At 35.5% G+C, this 20411-nt stretch overlaps 1 protein-coding gene across 5 annotated transcripts in view; it reads right to left on the bottom strand.

The window, feature by feature from the left end:
• The window catches only part of LOC105227667 (putative fatty acyl-CoA reductase CG5065), a 30793-nt gene extending 24561 nt beyond the window's left edge, over window positions 1-6232 (bottom strand). For 2 of the 5 annotated variants that reach the window (XM_049451836.1, XM_049451837.1), the window contains exon 1: window positions 5967-6232. The gene's annotated coding sequence lies outside the window, so the exon portion shown is untranslated. Of the gene's footprint in view, window positions 1-5962 lie in introns of all 5 variants that reach the window. The other 3 variants (XM_049451833.1, XM_049451835.1, XM_049451832.1) reach the window with 3 other exon arrangements.
• Window positions 6233-20411: the final 14179 nt, after the last annotated feature.

Here is a 20411-nt window from a genome sequence, read left to right as displayed (position 1 = left end):
ATTTCATTAAGATATCTCGTCAAGTTATAAAGTTTTCCATGCAAGAACTTGATTTTAATCGGCAAACATATGGTGTAGTAGTCTGATATCGGCGTTTACGACAAGTGATCACCTACTTGAGGAGAAAAAGACTTTCACAAAATTTCAGATCGATGTCTTCAAGATTGTGGGATATACAAACGGACATGGCTAAATCGACTCAGTTCGTCAAGTTGATCAATTATATTGGGTCACACATTAAGTAATTTCGTTTGGTTATAACAGCTGATCTAATTAAATTTTTTACAGTTAACTTCACACTTAACTGCCAAATCATGACATATTTGATCAACTGATATGGTAAGGTAACTATTAATACTGAAATGTATTGTGATCAGCTGGACCAATTGAGTAATGCACTCAAACAGGAGAGATCAATGATCAATAGAAAGGTTGTCGTGTTTCAACAGAATAATGCGAGACCTCATACAAGTATGAATGCTTTTGCAGCTTAAACGGACTATGCTTCCACTCCCACCATTTGCTCTAGACTTGGCACCTTCGATCCATTACTTTTGGCGGTTTCTGCAAAAACATTTTTTTATGGTATAACCTTTACCGCAAATCAGGACGTCTAACCCACTTTGACCATTTTTTCGCCTACAAGGAACAAACATTTTATGATCGTGGAATCAATCCGATGCCTAAAAGATAGCAAAAGGTATTAGATTGAAATGGAGAATCTTATTTATTGACGTAGACAACGTTACGTGGTTATAGCCGTAGAGAATGCTCTATGTAATTTCATAAAATATTTTACACAATAAAAAATCTTGTTTAAATTGTGCTAAGAAATAAGAAAATCCTTAGTGAACGACCCAATATACATATATTCTTTGTGCGGTCTCCGACGCTTCCTTATGGGTATTACAAGCTTCGCGCCACACTTAATATAATTGTTGAGGGTATAAAAATACGAAAACAATAAAATAAGTTAAGCTGTCTGGCTGACCAAAAACGAAAGTGTAGGCTGCATGGCTTCAAGCGAAATAATAGGATGAGTGATGCCGTTGGCGCTCATTTATTCACTTCGAAAGCGACTAATTTTGTAATTCCACATATGTATGTACGTGTATGTGTGTAGCAAAAACTCGATTTACTTCTTTATTTTTGCCAACTCTTTTTTTATTTTTCGCTTGTTACTAATATTTGATCGATGGAATGGGTTTCAAACTGTGGCTTTTATGCAATGAGTTGCAAGTATTTACCGTTAAATTGGAAATAAAATACGAATATAAATATGCTGAAATTAAAATATATAATTAAGAGATTGTGCAACTCCTCGAAATGTTCGATTAAAAATTAGTTTTGATTTCGTTATTCGAAATTAACATTTTAATTGATTTGTTGCTAAAATATACTATAAATTGGATTTTATTAACTGCAATTGGAATTTTTAGTTTTTCAAAAACAATAAATTCCAACTTATTTACATATATTTCATAACTTAATAACTGCACTTGGAGTGTTTTTATATTTGCTTATTAGTATTTCTCACTTTTTGAGCAATGGCAATATTTAGCGCAAATATTTGGGGCTAAAAGCTATTAACACATACTAGAGCGTTTGTTTACTTCAGTGTTTTAAGCATATCACTAATGGACTCTAAATTAATTGCATGCAAACGAGGGTTCACCATGGTTGCCAAGTTAAAGAGCATCCATCATGTTAAAGCCAAGCTTAACTATCCGCAAAACGAGCGCACTTCAGGCCCCATTGCGATGGTTAAGTGCGAAAAGACAACAGAAAAAAGACATACAACTTAAAACGTCCGCTTTTACTAATTGAAAGCTCAGCAGTGACTGTGTGCTGTAAAATGCAGGAATGCAAGAGATGAGCTAGCAGCGCTTGTGCTAGCGCCCGAAGATTTAAACGCTTCGGCATTTGTGTTGCTAGGAATGGTTTCAGTTGGCATGATGCAACAATGCGGCACAAGTTCATGACCTGACCTTGTCTTACTTTTGTAAATTTCGTGCATATTAGGTAAACAAAACTAGCAAAGGGTACCGACAGGTCACCAGTGCAATGGAGGATTTCAATAAAATACTCACAAACATGTTTCACACTGAGGTCTGTAGGAAAATATTAAACTATTTTACTATAAATCGTTCGAGTTTTCATTAATTTTGTAGTTGGACCTAAACTTCTAGCAGCGACTAAACTCTAACTTGATACTACAAACTCGAATTCAAGACGTCTGTATGTAATTAAACACATTCAAAGCAAAATAAAATGAAATCGTCAGTCATTGCGTCTATATTTTTGAAAACGCAAGGTTTAATTTAGTTCCGCAGTCTTCAGAAGCAAAACCTACAGTGAATCTAGTATGTATTGTTGAACATTGAAATAAACTTGGAAAAGGACAGTACTTTGAGCGACACTGATTGAGAAACTACTTTGACACAAAAGACAATAGTATTACAAAATTTATATAAAAACATTTGTAGATCATTATAATAGGTCCTCGATGGCTACCATAATCAGTAATAAAATTGAAGTTTGTCAAAAATTCCTGCCGCATAAATGCTTTCTTACATGAACAACCGGATTCACGCAAATGAAAATTTCCATAGATCTAAATTGCGGTTGAATTTTCAAGACTCTGAACAAGCGATTATAATATCACAACAATATATTTCATCCATAACATTTCTCTACTGGGAGTAAAAGCCTTGCATATCGAGTTTAAGTGGCTCAACAACACCACTGTTTGATAAAAAAAGTTTTATTTTTAAAGTAAACGAAGCGTTTTAGCTTTTAATTGGCTACAAATCTGTGTGTATTCGTATAAAATAAATTACCTTAGTTTAGATGCCCCTTGTCATATATCTGTATGTATATACATATTTACTTAGGTACAAATATTCATATATCTAAATATGCACTCATGCCGTTATTCGGTTATCTTCTCATTTATCTTATTGTTGTTTACCTGCTTCTCTCCAACTTCAATGACTTTTCATTACAAAACATTTTAATGTAGTTGTCGAATACGTTAATTTTGCTATTTTGAATATTGTTTTAGACGTTTCTCTTTCAAGTATTGAGTAATTCCGTTATCATGCATTGTGTGATTTAAGGGGTGAGAAGGGTTTTAAATTTGTTTCGAAGTTTTTTTCTCTTAAACTAATGCAAAGTATCACAAAAATGTTGTGTTAAATTCCAAGTCGGTTGAAGCAAAATTGATGAAGGTTTTAGTTGAGTTTTTAATATTTCTAATGAAAATTTAATAAAATACTAATCAAGTGAGCGATGTGACCAAAATATGTCTTCTCTGAGCGCTACCATCGCCACGATTATGAAATTGTGCTTGGCGACTGTAACGCCAGGGTGGACAAAGGAGGTACTTTCGGCACAACGGTCGCTAAATTCAGCCTCCAAGATGAAATAACCTCAAATGGGTTGAAGCTGATTGACTTCGCCGGTGTCCGAAACATGGTTATCTGTAGTACTAGAAACCAGCATATGAAAATTCATCAAGCTACTTGGCTGTTTGCGGATCGAAAAGTCACCAACCACATCGATCATGTTGTGATAGACGGAAAACACGTCCCAGTGTTTGAGACGTGCGTAGTCTTCGAGGTCCAAACATTGACTCGGACCACTATCTTGTTACAACCAAGATACGCAGCCGCCTCTGAGTAAAAAAAAACATATTATATATCAACAAATATAAGGGAGGTTCAACGTCAGGAAGCTGCAATCAGAGAGCCCAACGATTTTCAACTTGACCTGCACTCCTGCTCTCTGAGAGCACTCACTAGTAGCTGAGTATAAAGGAATTGTGGGAGGTCATTTCAAACTCCTTAAGTACAGCTGCTAACGAAACCATTGGTTTTCGGAAAAGGCAAAAGAACCGCTGGAACGATAAAAAATGCCGTGGCACAGTAGTGAGAAAACCGACTACCTGCCTCCCAACGTTACAATCGACCACAAAACATGCGGGATGGGATAGATACCGAGAAATTGCTGGCAAGACGAAAGCATGCCCAACGATTGATCGTGTGCTGTGTGTAATCCACAAAAAGGAAAACCCCACAATCTGCGCCAACTGCCGTGGGATAAGCCTCTTTAAATTCTTCATCAGAAAAAAATGTGAATTAAAAAATGACAGTTATTATATAATTCGAGATACTGTGATTAACGTCCAACGTTTGGGTTCCGGCACTTTTGTCTCTCAAATTTCGCGCTTCGCTGGACGCAGAAATTTATTGCGTACAATTTTTCATCATTACTTCATTTTTACAACTTCATTTTCTTATTTCATTGAGCATGAAAACGTACTGTAACGTTAGCCGATTCATCTATTAGCATTAGGATAATACAAATAAAGTTTAGTAATTAAACCAAAAAACATATATTTTTCAAGGAAAATTTCAGGTTTTTTGTTTTCAGTTAATTTCTTTTGTTAAGAAAAGGTATTTCGAAACAACTTAGTAATTCTTCAAAAAAGGTGAGGATCAATTAACGCTCACTGCAAACTTTTAAAAGAACGATCAAGTTATGACGCTTTCAATAATTTTATGAGGTTGTGGGAAATTCCTAGACAAAACTGGGACTAAACCAAATGTAGGCAAGCTATGGATAGAAATATTGCTCGATATTTTTAAAAATATATAAAAAAGAAGATATCTGATGAAATTTTTCAACAGAAGTCGTTACAGATTTGCATTTACAGAGTTTCCTAACGAGCACTATTGATTGATATTAATCGGGTGCTGTTAAATACTTATCTATGGTCTTTCAGAGGAAGTAAGTTAAGCCTAATAAGCATTTGAACAATTTTTCGAAAATTAAATGATAGTAACTTGCCTTGATCTTAAAAAAAATGATCAGAACCTAGAATATCGGCAAACTAACTATTAGTTATTTGAGGGACATTTCTTGGCTGTAGCAAATTATTATTATTCTATTATTATAGAAAATAACAACAATAACTTAAATTAATAAATTTATGTGTTGAAGACATACTTTGTTAGATCATTCTTTGTGATATCAATTATAGTATACTAGGCTTGATCAACTTTCAACCCTGAGAGGGGCTCCGACGAAGAACTTTTGCGAGCTCTTCATCTTTCGTTGCCTATGATTCCTCTTTAACTAGGCTTGCATACAAGTCTTATCGCCAATTAAAAATGAGGCTAAGCTCTCAGTTATTAGCGCGCAGTTTATGGGTTAGAATTCACTATTATTATGCATCTATTATTGCATGCGAAGTGCGAACAAAGTTCAGTTAATTCTACAATGGCTGTTATTAGAAGCGATCTGCACTACACACATACAAATTATAATCTTTTTACCACACACACACATCTTAATTAATATATTGACATTTAACCTTAATAAATAATCTGAAATACGCCACACATGTAATACATGACGCCAAAAAATGTGCGCTTTCCTCTATGCAACAAAAGACTTAAGCAACGAACCGCTTTTCATTATGTTCTTATGATCGCTTTCGCATGCTCGCGCGTTTACTCCCTTGTCAGCGCTTTCGCACGCAGTTTATGATATTTAGTAAGTGCGTGAGTCGACGACAGTGAAGTGTTTAGAAATCGAATATGCGAAAAAATTGCTCGTTATCTTCAAAGCAAGCTTTTAAACATTTTCGGCAATGGAAGACGCCATTAGCCTAAAAGTTAAAACGAACTTATTTTTTTATGATTTGTACACTATTTCAGCAAATAAGTTCCCCAGTTGCATTATGTTTACAGTTAAACGAAGCATTTTGAGGCACAAGGCAAACATGCTTAACCATCAGCATCACATCAACCAGTACACGGGCAGATGGAGTGACGCTTGCCAAGGAGTTGCGCGAAAAATCAACACGAATCAACACGAGTAAATAGCCATAAATAAACTTATAAATATGCAATAATTGAAAACACTAGTTAGCTGTTGTCTTAGGTTAGGTTTGTACCTACACGTTCGACGGTCACTGCGCTTGCTCGACTGATGAATATATACTGTGAAATTATAACGTAAAAGTTACACCCGATTTTGCTGCGAATGTGCCCAAATCTGCTGGCAAAATAAATTTAAAAATTTTAACTCTTCACAAACCCAGAGTGACTTGAAATCAAAAGTTGTTTGCTTTGATTACAATTCCACTTGAGAGCTTTCACGTTTATTTTTGCGCTTTGCTACGCACCGAGCAACGTCCGATTGTAGACTGAGCCCCAGCCACTGCTTGTGGGTTAATATGAATGGAACGGCCAGAGCAGCCAGCGGAGACGCCAACGTCGCAAGCACCACCGCTGCGCCGACAATAGCAAGCAGGTTGCGACCGCTGCGCGTCAAAACGGCACACTCGCATTGAAAGAGTTTTGTGTATGTGTGTGGATGCAGCGTCACACTTGCAAAAATATACTTGCGCTTTTTGATGTGTAATTGGCCCGCTTTATGGCTGCGATACGAGTAGTTTGAGTTGAAATTATAGCCATTAATATTATTGCCTCTACTAGAATTCAGCTCGTTGTTGTTGTGCGCTTTAAGTTACTCTGCCTGCACAATTAGCTGCTTCCAAAGAAGAACGAAGAAATGCGCATACGAAATATTTAGACATTCAAAAAACGCAAGCTTGCTGGCTGATTTGCCTTTTACTTTTATTTTATGAGAATGCAAACAACTCGCGCACCGCAATCTTTGATCGGTCGCGCTTGAACGCCAAAATTTTGAGCGCTGTCCATCAAGAGAACCAGTTCAGCTGCAACGCCCTGCCGCATAGGGCTACCATTGTGCTGCATGCTGCTCCACTGCTTAGGCCAGTTCTGAGCCACACTTTGTTTCACCAGCGGCAGCTCACTAATTAACCAGCGGATTATTGATTTTCAGCTGCAAGCATTTCTGGTCGATTGATTTTAGATTGCTTTGTTGGTTTTTCTGTCAACTTGTTTACTTTGTACTTTGCAAGATATGAAAAATGTTAGTTAGTTGCAATCGTTGCTTTATTTTGGAGTATGCATTCGATGTTTAAGTATGTGTGGGGGCACAGTGCATACTCGCTTAAGTTTCTTTTCTTGCTTCACGCTCCGCTTGCTGCTATGCTTGATAACAGGCTCAGATGCCCTAGCATTATTTTTGATACTGTTTTCTATGGTTTGATGCTTTTGATTGTGTTTAAAATGATACGAGTTTTGTTTAAAATTGCTTTAAATTATTTAATTGCTTCTCTTTGCATTCACGTTCGCCTTGCATTATTTAATATGTGTGTGATAAATTTTCATAAGTTATATACAGCTTGTCAAAAATTATAGAGACCAGTGTTAGGAATCTCAAAGATAGTTGGCACTTTAAGATGTGTCGAAAGAACTGAGATTTGTTGACAGATTTTAGTTCTAAAAAATATGACAGCAACCCTCGGATTGAATATAAAGATCTTATATGTACTAACTAGGTGGAAAGGCTCAAAAGTAAAAGCCCCGCCTCGCGCAGTATAATTCACAAGAGTAGCAGAGAGTGCACAGATATCAGATAACTCAATAAAAGACCTAGTTTGTGTGCCCTTTCCTGGATGTAAAGACGCGGTAAATCTTAGATATGAATAGTTCGGTAAACTTTCTCGAATACATCTTTAAGGAGAATAAAAAGAAATATAATTCGACCTATACAAATCTCCCGGTATGAACGATTTTTAGAGTACACTTGAAGTTCTGCTATGTGCCGCCACACTTACCCGGAAGGAAAGAGGCTAGAGTAGTTTTCATACCGGAAGGCAGGTAGAAATAACGCCACCAGAAGGAGTTTATACCTATAAGCTCAACTTTCGTACTGCTGAAAACATTAGAAAATATCTTGGAAGTTCACATCAGGGCTTTAGCGTTTCCTGGTAGTTTATCCAAGGCGCAACACTCATAAAGAAAAGGCAGATCATTAGTTACTGCACTCCATACTTTTGTATTTAATATCAAAAGGGCTCTTGAATATGAGGAATACGTTCTAGGAGTGCTATTGGATTTTTCTGGAGCATTCAGTAACGTTTATACAGAATCTATTCTGAAGAGTGTCGAGTCAATAAGTGTTGCTCTTGTAATAGAACGTTGGTAAACCATCAAAGGTAGTGGCAGTAGACGACATTGCAATCTTAATAGTGTGTAGTTCAATTTTGTCTTGAAGTGCATTAGTGTGGTGGACATAACAAAACTGCGCTGCAAAAACCGCGGGAAATCTACTGACAGCAGGAGAATTTACACATAGATCCTTTGGGCATACTCGGTTGGTAATGGCGATTTAGCAAGTGCCGACAAGGAGCAAGCGACTTCACCTCAACTGGTGTCACATCGATGGCAATGAAGTAGTGGACAGAATTGCAAGGAGTTGGTGTGCGGCTGTCATCCAATAACGTGACTCACATTGGTAAACCCGTGCATCATAAGAATAGAAGAGACTGAAAAACATGATTGGAATACTCAATGCTCCCAATCTGGTGTAGCATATGCCTGTAGAGTAAGGCTGAAAGATCGAAATGACTGCAGAAAATGTCAAGAGTAAGGAACCAGGGAAGCAATGGAGTATATTTTGTACATTTGCCTTGTCCCTCACTGACAACGCAGCTCTTAAATCATTTGGGACTCCACGATATGGGATATTGGCAGAGGTATCGGTAGCGAGGCTGCAGAACCTGTTGAAATTTGCGTCAATTTCTGGCATCCTGAACGATAGCTACTTCTCAAGAACTAAGTAACCCGATTCAATCTGGAATAGCTAAGTACCAAAACTGGTATATGCGTAACCCATTAGCCTGCTAAATAACCTAACCTAACTGGAAAACTCAATATAAAAGTATTTGCATGGTCCACCCTATAAACTTGATATAATTTCATATATCATCCAAAATCATAAACCGTTGCATACACATCTGTATGCTAGATTCTTATCGCGCACTAAGTAAAATCGCGAGCACCTGCCATGAAGGTGAGCGTCTTGATAAGAAAGCTGCGATTTATGTAATTGCTTTATGACTGCATTTATTTTTAAGCCTGCATTTTTCATTGAATTATATTTGACATTTGCCAATGGAAATATAACTATATAAATATGTGAGTACTGCTATCTCAAGTGTAGTTCACAATTAGTTTATTATTATTGTAATGGATATTTTTGTGTATGTAAGAACAACAAAGTAGACGACGCAATAATCAGAGAAGAAGACAATAAAAGCGATTAGGGATTTTGTATCCGAATGCAGCTTTCATTTCGAATTATCACCAATTGAGTATTCTCCAATGTTTTAATTAATATTACGGGTTTCGGGCTAATAAATATAAACTTCCCTTCCAATGTATAGAAATATAGTACGGTTAAGTATAGTAAATATTAAAATATTCCTAAAATTTTAAAAAATAAGAAGTAAGGGGCTTCCCTTAAAATGAATAGTGTTTATACCCAGTTTCATTTAGATTCTAGTTTTTTTGTTTTGCAAAAGTACTCTAAGACACCATTATCTGTTTCTTCTGTTACCTTTTTACTCTGTCCATGCAAACCAGCCTGGGAATTCTTTAAAAATGGTTGAATTCCTGTTGATATTATTATCTCAATGTAAGACAAGCACTCTCATATGTTTAATGTATTACAATTTACTCGTAATAATCGATAAATATTAGTGTCTGACATTTTATTTACTCTCAAAGTAAATGCGAGAGCGTGTTGAATTTGGGTGCACCAACGATGATGGTATTGTTCTACCATAATCGATTTTAATTTGATTGCATGTATACGAATATATACATATGAAAATATGAAACATGAGTTGTGTTGGCAATAAAAATGCATATCATTGCAATATAGATGCTCTCAGATTGTAAACAACTCAACTCACTAAAAATATTTCGATCTCTGTAAAATATTATTTCATATAATATATGTATATATATTTGCTCACTAATGCACCTATTTTGATTTTCAACTCCACTCGGTTGAATTGAACTCATCCACTCATTTTCGGTATTATGATTTTTAACTATTTTCGAGTGCTGTCAATCTAAAAAATGAAGTTTCGAAAGTTACATAGTTAAAAGTTAAAAATTTTTAAAAGAAAAATCAAAATAATTTCATTTTGTTAATGCTCACTAAAAGGTGAATAATTATTAAAATGGACATAACTTTTGATTTACTTTACGTATTGTCATCGTATATTGGGGCCAAACCTGATGTGCTGCGTATAAGGAAAAGCCTTTCTGATTGCTCAAACCCTTTAGAACTTCCTAACACCAAGTAAGTAAGTACCCTATGTTGTCAAAAGTGTGCTCAGTAATGTTCAATGTAAGGAGTCATCGAATCACCGCCACGCCCATTAACAGAAAACGTATAAAGTGCTTTAACTAACCAATAGAATAAGATATATAACTCTAATGTGGCACAGAAGAAAGATTCCAGTGGCTGGGACAACGTGAGCTAAAAAATATTTCAAATTCTATTTCTTTCTTTCACTTTCCAGTACACAAATCAAGAAGCAATTAATATAGCTTTAGAAAATGCCACATAATGACCAATGTTCGGTTGCACTTCTTTACTTGTTTTTGTTAATTTGCTATATTTACGATATATGACGAGTGATTTTTTTAAGTTTCAATCACTTTTCATTCTCTACGGAACTGATTTAGTAATGTTTCGAATGATCCTTGGTCTTAGGCGTGTACCAGTATATCCGTGTTTCAACAACGCCTTTGAAATGTCTTAGAAACTCATTTAGATTACGCTTAAAGCCAACTTTGCAGTGAAGTGGTCTCTTGGTTGCACTCTTTATGTGAGGCAGCGCCCTTCGCTTTCTCATACCTAATATTTCATTCCGTCTGTCAATAAAAAAATGTAACTTTTATGGCGTTATTCAACATGGCAAACATTGTCGGAACACCTAGTCGTGGCTTCTCAAAAACTAACTAGCATAAAAGAAGAGTCAACGTTCTACCTCGTACTACGCGTAGTGCTTTTATCCCCATAATGACAAGATCAAAGGCAGCTCAATTCTGTGTATAAAAAAGGTTTCGAAAATTTGGTCAAGCAATGGCATAAAGTCGTTGCATAAGACGAGGGGTACTCTGAAGAGGACAAAAATTGATTGGTATCAATGAAATTGAAATTTTAAATTTTATCAAAAATACCTTGCAGCTTCGCACGTACTTGAGTTAGTCAAAACATCGCGACACGGATTAAACGAAGTTTTCTGGTAGACATATCAACTTAAATAATAACTTCGATCATAATTAATTCTAAATGTTTTACTTCGCTTAGTTGTCAGATAAAGCCAATATATTAGTCAGCTTCGTATTCCACTAGGATTCGAGCAATCAATGAAGAACTGTAATGATTCCTGGTGAGGTAAGGAGGTTCCAAGCTTTATTTGGTTGAATTGAATGGAATAAATAAATAAATGAATATAAATATTCAACATGGTCTGGTAAATCTTTAAATGAATGAGAATCTGACCTATAGTTTATAGATTTCATCGTTTCGAACTCTGGATTTTATAAATTTCTTAGTCAAAGCTCATTCCATATATTACTAAGGTAGAATAATCATTATAAACTGATGTGAAATTGTTCTGGAAGTATATTTTATAGGCGAGTAAGTATGTCTTTTCCCCTGAAGGTTAAGGTGCATCCAACATATTTATTAATTAAAATATAATTTTAAATCTAAACAGTTTTATCGTATAAGCAATTTTGACATGATAATATCTCAGCAATCCATTTTTTCGTCACTGGCTGCCAGCCTCGAAAAATTAACTGACTGATCTAATGCTTACAATAAACTCAACTTATTTCTAAATCCTTTTAATCACCCGTCTTTATGGTTTGATAAGTAGAAATTACAATGAGGACGAATTTCAAAGCTCAATTTCTTTCTTTTTCCATATTATTCCGAAAATTAATTTAGCCAGAAACTCACCAGTCTGGTTAAGCCAGCACAGGTGCATTATCTGTGTGCATATGTGTGCGGCTGTGTTTTTGTGTGAACTTGTACAGTTTGTTTTGTTTTCATTTTTGTGTTCGTTTTTCGCAACTGTCTCGGTTTTTGCAAACTTTTGACAATTTCCTTGGCAAAACGAATATGCAAATCTGCCAATGTATTATTATGTATTATTTATGCAAGATGTGTGCTTAATTTTTTGCAAGCGTAAAAGCATCAAAAGCACCCAGCATCAGCGCGCTCAAAGGAAATAATTTTAATGTTATGTATTAATTTTTTTGTTAGTGGATGTTTGTGTGTATTAGTGAGTGGTTTTGCATTAAATTAGCAATTTGTAGGAAGCCAATTATGGATTTTAAATAATATTTCACTTTTGGTTGATGTTTTATTATACAGCGTGTTGGTATCATCCAATATTTGAATATGTTATATAATATGCACATTTTTATCTCTTCTTTATGGAAAGTTTATTAAATGAGACGTGATAAATTTCTCATTGAGGCTTCACTGCCACTTTTACACGCCAATGTGTAATCAATAGTTTTCGTCGGTAAAACAGCTACGATTCGAGCTTAAAACAAGCAAAAACGTTTACTGAGGATACACAGAAACTGTATACCCTTCACAGCTAATAAACACCGGCAGCCTGTTTATTAGCAAAGATAACTCATTATTATCAACAAAGGATGACGAAAATTTATCATACAAATATGCACTTCTCCTTCTTCTCACCACTTACGCGGTTATAGCCGGGTTTACAACAGCGTGCCACTCATTCTTCTTCAGTCGTCTGCAAAGCTTTCTTTCGAATAATGATTCCGCACCATATAGCAGGGCATGGATAATGAGTGACTAGTAGGATTTGGTCTTTACTCGTCAAGAATGGACTTTATTTCTCAAATCCCTACTCAGTACGAGTAGCACCTGTTGACAAGAGTTATTCTGCGTTGGGTTTTGAGGCTGACATTTGTTGTTTGTGTTAATGCTGATTCTAACATAAACGAAATCATCAACGAGTTCAAAGTTATGACTGTCAACAATCACGTGGGAGCCTAATCGCAAGTGCGACGTCGGTTTGTTTAATGACAGGAGATATTTCGTCATGCCCCCTCCACCACCAGACCCATTTGCTTCATTTCCTTATTCAGTCTGTAGAAAGCAGAGCTAACGGCGCCGTTGTTGAGGCCAATGATATCAATATCACCACGTACGCCGTACACTCTTGCTGAAGATTTTACCTTCTCTATTCAGATCAGCAGCTCGAACTATTTTCTCCAGCAATAAATTGAAGAAGTCACACGACAGAGAATCTGTTTGTCTGAAAGCTCCATTGGTATCGAACAGCTCGGAGAGGTCCTTCCCGATCTTGACGGAGGGCTTTAAAATCGACGAAGAGGTAGTCTGCGAATGCGTCTCGCTTCCCTCTTCATCTATCGGTATCTATCGCACGTATTGTGGTTGATTGTAACTTTGTGGATAGGGAGTCTGATTTCTCTCCACTGCGACACGGCATTCCTCATCGTACGAGACGTTCTTTTGCATTTTCAGAAAACCAATGGTTTCTTTTGCATCTGTACGTATGGAGCTTGAAATGCCGTCCCACAATTCCCTTATACCGAGTTGCTGAAGAGTGCTCTGAGTGAGCAGGAGTGCAAGTCGAGTAGAAAATCGTTCGGCTGTCTGTTACAATGTTTCATTATGAAGGCTAAATTTACCGACCGAATTTGACATCGTGACGAGGGCACCTCTCCAAGCGATCATAGAAAACATCTTTGGTCACATCTGTGTATTAATATATGGCAATATCGCGCTGCCAATCCCGAAGCAAAAAAAAGAAAAGGGAGATACAAAAACATATTAAAAATGCATCAATGAATGAATTACATTTTAATACTTATTTGACATCAGGTTAAATCAATAATTAGACCGATGGCCGAAGTGCGGTCTGGCGCTCTTGCGCTTCCTATTTTCAACCAACGAAAACATTAAATAAATTTTGAATAAACTAGTTGCATATAAAATGCATCTGATTGACCTTGACAGAGAAAAAAGGTAGATGCGCATGTGAGCAGAGCTTTGTTTAAGATTATTTAATCGTTAGTAACATCGATTGAGAGATGCTTCGAAACACATTTAATTAATTTATTTATTTATTTAGGAAATACTCGGGGTTGTTTATGAGTTAAAGAGTATGTCATGACGACTGTGATATAGTATAATCTAATTGCCTTACTAAAATAGAAAATAAGTTCGTGAATCAATTTGTTATATTTTCGAACTATATTTGCAAAGCAGAAGAATTTGAAAATGTTTTAGAGATCCTAATCCTACATTATTGAAAAATATTATATATTTTCGGATATAAACAATTTTATTTACATTCTTAAACTGGTCGCCGTAATACAATAATATTGTATGCTGTGGTTTTCGACTAAAAGTTGTTCTTTTGAAAATTTGATTATTGCGTAAACAAAATAACTCGATTTCGATTTGCATTAAGATTGACTTCGATTTTTATTTTACACAAGGTCGTTATGCAAGCTAGCTTTCTGTCGTTAAGCGCTTCCCATGTGAAGTAGTTATTATTTAATATCGCTCCGCTGCACATGGAAGTAAAGCGGAAGCCGCGCTTTGAACGGCGGCTGTCTTTAAGGCAATCAAGTGACACACATTTTCGTACACACAAACGTACACATATAAGCATGTAAGCATGGCCATTACGAAGATAACTGTAGGTTGAAGAAGAATGTCTTGTCGGTAATTGCCATAAAGTTCTGAAATTTCGCAACTTGTTTGATTGTGAAATTTCGGTTAATTTGTTATTATTGAATAAACATACATACATACTTGTATCTGAAATAGGTAGTTCATTTACGGTTGATTACGATCATCTACTGCATAATTATAGCTTGAAGAGGGTATATGACGTTCACCACGAAGTTTGTAACACCCAGAAGAAAACGTCAGAGACTGCAAAATATATATACTTACAAATCATCAGTATGACGAGCTGAGTCGATTTAGCCACCCAGCATAAAGCTGACATACAAACTAAACGGTCAGAATCTAGTTTTTATAAGAAACCTTTAATTTTTGTGAAGGGTATTAAAGCTTCGGTACTTCTTGCTTTAAAAAAGACTTCAATTTCGTTTTTAGATTTTAATTTATACTTTCTTATCCTAGTTATAACACCATATCTTGTATGCAGACTAACAGGAGTATAGTAGCCACAAGACAAGCACACACCCAAATAGATCAACTAGACATTATGGGTGGCAATTGGATACCAATCACAGGCAACAGAGTCGACGGTGGACATTTTTTGTTACTTATATATTATTACTTTCCCTTATTATAAATCCAGATATGTTGAAATCAAGCAAAGGCTCAAGACCAGTTGTCTACAATACTTTGCGTATTTTGCAGCTTGAATACGTTACATAACTTTAGCAAAATATGTATACTTACTTTTTGTTTGTAACAAAAAATGGTTACTTCTCCAATACTTTATCAATTTTTCAAATATTATTTACTTTACTTCAAATAGATGTCAAGTCAAATGTACAAATTAATTCAAATCTACTAAAAATAACGGTATCCTTCATTGTTTATATTTCTTCATTGTGTCCATTTATGTCTGTTTCACTTTAATAACAATTTTAGCAATTTGGTTAAGTCTTTTAAACAGTGTTTCTAAAATATGTAAACTAATAATTAATATCTTTGGCTTTTGTCCGCGTCTGCCTAGCAAAATAGTGTTATATATAGTAACTATCATAAATAGATCGGCAATTCAAAAAGCCTTGCAATATTAAATATTTTTTTGAATGTCTTAATATCAGTTTTTCCGGCACCGAGTGACCAGGGCCTCAAACACGACTTTCATTAAAAATTACAAATCGCTGTTTTTGTTTTGCACCTTTTAGTAAACCACTCCGTGCATTGACTCTGGCTCGGGTGTAACCGAACGTTTTATGTTTTATACTCTTGCAAGTTGCAAGTATCAAAATAAAGGAAATTCCTTAAGGAGCAAAATGCCAACCAGAAGACCAGAATCTAACAACTATATATGAAAGATAATCCATTTTAAGGTTCCCTACTTTTTTAAAGAAAAAGCACAGACACTTCAAATTTAATGGGGAATATTTATTATCATTAAAAAGAATATTCTTATGCACTAATTTTTTTGAAGATTATCTCTTTCATATAGTAGTCGCGGTTACGTCTCGGCTGGTCCATCTATTGAATCCAATTTTCGAAGACTCCTTCGAGCATTTCGACTGGTAACTGGCGAATAACACGCGTGATGTTTTGCCTGAAACGAAGCGGTCCGGCTCTAAAAGTGAAATTATCTACTCACCGAAATGTTCTCTCAACAAATCCATTGATTAGTGCGATGTGTGAGAAGTGATGCCGTCTTTTTCAAACCAAATGGCGCCGAGATCACGTGCTTTAATTTCAGCCATCAATTAGTCTCTTATCAAAGTGCGATAAAGGTCACCATTGACGTTTACGTTCTCACCGACATCATTTTTGAAGAAATTTGGACCGATGATTCCACCGGCCCATAAACCACACCATCTCGCTGTGTTTTTTTTTAGATAAAATGGTAGCCCTCAAATCTTTTCAGGTTGCTCTTCGTCCTAAATGCGGTAATAGTGTTTGCTTACTTACATTCCTATTGAGCCAGAAATTGACTTCATCGCTGAACAAAATTTTACTCGAAACGTTGGATCTTCTTGCGTGCTGGACGTAGTCTATTCGGTCGAATATTATACAAAAATTAAGCTGGGTCTCAAGACGGGTGATGACATGACAGCTTGGCATGACTCTTGCGTGATCTGTTAAAAAAGGCTTTTGAAAAAAGTACTTCTACTTGGATCATCCGTTAAATATGTCATTCATACACAGACTGACATATTCTACAAAATGTTAAAAACGAAAATCATTATACATTTGTAGTGAATGGGAGTAGGGGGTGGTAGGAACCCGATTTTATATATTTTTGCCAATACTACATCCCATGAATATGGCATATACTAATAAAATGTTCCCTGATTTTTATTAAGGTACCTCACATACCATTACCAGTCAAATGGAATAAATTCTCCTAGATGTTATATGTTTGTTATATGAGGGCTAAGTCAATTTTATCCATTTTAGGCCCACTGTTATGAGTAAAACACACTCTCTCTCTCATTTTCATAGAGATAACTCAAATGTTAGCCAATATATGCGGTATAAGGTCACCTGGAAGTTCGAAAATCGTTGTGGTGGGTATATGCGAGCATTGACATGAATCAACCCATTTTCCAAACACAGACATACCATTGTCAGGAAAAGATTATCCCAGAATTTCAATTAAATATCTCATACATTGACCAACATTTATCGTAAAAAGTCAACTATAGGTACTGGGGTCCAAATACTCGGTAACTACGTGCTTGGAATATTTTTTTTTTTGAATTTGGGCAATTTATTGTCAAAAGATGGCATACGCTTAAGGGGTTAGGGGTAGTCAGAGGCACGAAAAAATTAGAATTTTCAGTACTTTTTTTTTGTTATTAAATCGTGTTATTTTACAAAAGTAGTAATACGGCACTTGAAATCACAAAATATCGGCCTCAGGAAATTTTTGGTCTTAAAAAATCGAAACTTTTGAAAAAAAAAAAATCCTTCGATCAGGCGAGTTTATTATGTATTCTAAAAGCTGTATAAATTTCATTAAAATCTACTGAGCTATTTTCGAGTTACAGTTGTCACCTGTTCAAAAAACATAGTTTTGAGAAAAACGCGTTTAAAGTTTGCCTTTTTGCTTAGAAGTGCACGACCTCTCCTTGTTATTTGTCGAATAACTCAAAAACTAATTATCAGATCAACGTGAAATTTTCAGAGAATAGTTTTAAGATATTACACTTAACGAAAATGCAAAAAAAAAATATTTTTTGAAAATTCTAACTACCCCTAACCCCTTAAGCCTTTAGTCGTGCAAAGGTTATATTATATTAATTAACTGGAAAGGAAAAAGTGTGACGGAATTTAAAATGGGAAGTGGGCCATTTCACACTGTAACATAAGAATATTAGAAGAATGTTTCGTACCGAATTTGGTTTAAAACGGTGAAGAAGGTCCTGATAAATGTGATTTTACCTTATAGTGTGCATTTCCACGCCGAACGTCCAATTTTTACACTGGATAGTATAAATCCCTATGGAAATTCGATTTCATCCATTTTCACAGTGTCGGTAATAATTCTTATAAAAACTGTGCTAATTGAATTTGGCTATTGTAGCTTTGGTGGTCTAGGAGAAACGTTCAATACATGTGTTCTAAGTTTCATCAAGATATCCAAATTTTTACACCATCTCCTATGAAGCCCTTTCGTACCATCTCGGGTGTGATATTTTATGACTCTGATGTATTTACTTATTGAATATAGCACTTTTAGAAGTTTTCAACATAATCATGTTATTGCGAACGGGTGTGGTTTTATCCCGATTTCACCCATTTTCATGATATCAGCAAATTTGGCTGATACGGCTTTAAGCCTACCCTCTTAGGGCGGGACTATTACTGCTTCTTAGAACTGTTCACTTCCACCTTTGACATCCCTTGAACCAAATTCTAGTTTTATATCTTGATTTGGAGCTTAATTATAGCATTTTATAAGTTATCGCTTAATAGAATTTTGTGGGCGTGGCAAGGGTCCAAGGAAAAAGGAAAGTTTATCAAGCCGATCGTGCGAGCAGACGGACGAACACAGAGTCACTTGAGTATCAAATCGTCTTCGGGTTTAGGTGATTCAAACAACAGTTGGGTTGCGAGAGTATAAAAATTATTAATACTTCTAAGAGTAATTAAATTTAAAACTAATTTAGGGTTTGTTATTCTGGAAATTTGTCCAATCTGTTACTGCCTAAGCAAAAAAATGTCCCCGCTACATGAACAGCCAGCTGAAGATCATAAAGCTAAAACGCGTTTTTCTGCGAAAGAATTTGCTTCACATTTTGTATTTCTACCCAATTTTCGTGTGTGAAATAGTTGTGAATGTTGGAAAAGACTTAAGGTGATTCAGTTTTAATAAAAACACAAGCCTAAGAGTCGTACAAAGGCTTCAAAGAGATCGTTGAAGACATGTCTCGTTCTGGGCGATCTTCGATTTCTTTAACTGATGAAAATATTAAAAAATTGAAGAATATGATACTTGAAAATTGTCAGACAAGTGATATAGAGATGGCAAGAAATGATTTTAATGGATATTTTGGGTATAAAACGCGTTCTTGCTCGACTCGTTACCATAAAACTGAATTTTCTTCAAAAAGACATGGCCGATAAGACATAGGTTTAGAAGTTTAACATGCGAAATGGAACCCGTTTTCTGTAAAGCTGAAGGAGCTGTAAGTCCATCCCAAAAAAGGCTTATGAAAATTGTTTCGAGGACTGGAAAATTGTTGGAATAAGCGTGCTATATCTGGTGGACCCAGCAGAATATTGGACTTAATCAATATACTGGGGCAAGGTGAGGCTTCAAGATGTAGGAAAGGGCACAATTGACCTAACATCGCGGTGCATTCCTCGTTAATCAATCAATCAACCAACATCTGGTGGGGATTAGTTTGAAGGCGACAAAATAAATATTGATGTATAAATAATATTTTGCATATTTTTTACAATTTCCGAGTAATTTTTTGTCAAAGTTCATGTGCTACTGGGCACAATTCCGATTTCTTTGGCGCCGCGATTTGAAGGTACCTGATTAAAAAAATATGTAGGATTATAGGGTCCGCAAAGGCTTAGTTCACGAGATATTCGACTTCAAAGTTCAAAAATTCCCAAAATTCGAACATTTCAACAAGATATTTCCCCACATTAAACACACTTTCTGCACATTTTTTACTTCAAATTAATTAAATTAAACTATAAACATTTAAATACATCCACATTTTTCACTTTTTGTAGGTTTTTTACCTAAGAAATTTTAGCGTTTCTACAAGTTCGGCAATCTGCGAAAAATATTTGTAAAGCTAAGGAAGTACATATGTACATAACATATAGTTAACTCAGTTCGATAATTCGGCTATTACACGAAGCAACTTTTGTTGCGGCAACTCTTGGTTTATAGGCGAGGGGGTGATGAGGAGAGGAGAATCGCGCCGAGTTTCCAGCAACTCGCTTTGTGTTCTTATTCGTAACAGTTCGCTGCGACGTTTTTCGGCATACGTGTTCTTTCTTTCGTAGTACATAGTTGCATTTGCGTACATTTTTTTGAAATTAATATTTTGAATATATTTAAAAAATTTAATTTCATCTTTTGGTAAGTAATTTGCAAATATGTATACAGATATACATAATATAATATAAATATTTTAGAAAATGGAGTATGACGAAAAAATCGAATTAATTAAAGATATTGTGAAATGTATGGAGAAAGCCATACAAATTGATTCAGACGATAGTGAAAA

This window comes from Bactrocera dorsalis, chromosome 3 (genome assembly GCF_023373825.1).
Source record: "Bactrocera dorsalis isolate Fly_Bdor chromosome 3, ASM2337382v1, whole genome shotgun sequence".
Taxonomy (NCBI): Eukaryota; Metazoa; Arthropoda; class Insecta; order Diptera; family Tephritidae; genus Bactrocera; species Bactrocera dorsalis.
Note: the sequence above shows the minus strand (reverse complement) of the source record. Positions and strands in the feature narration are given on the sequence as shown.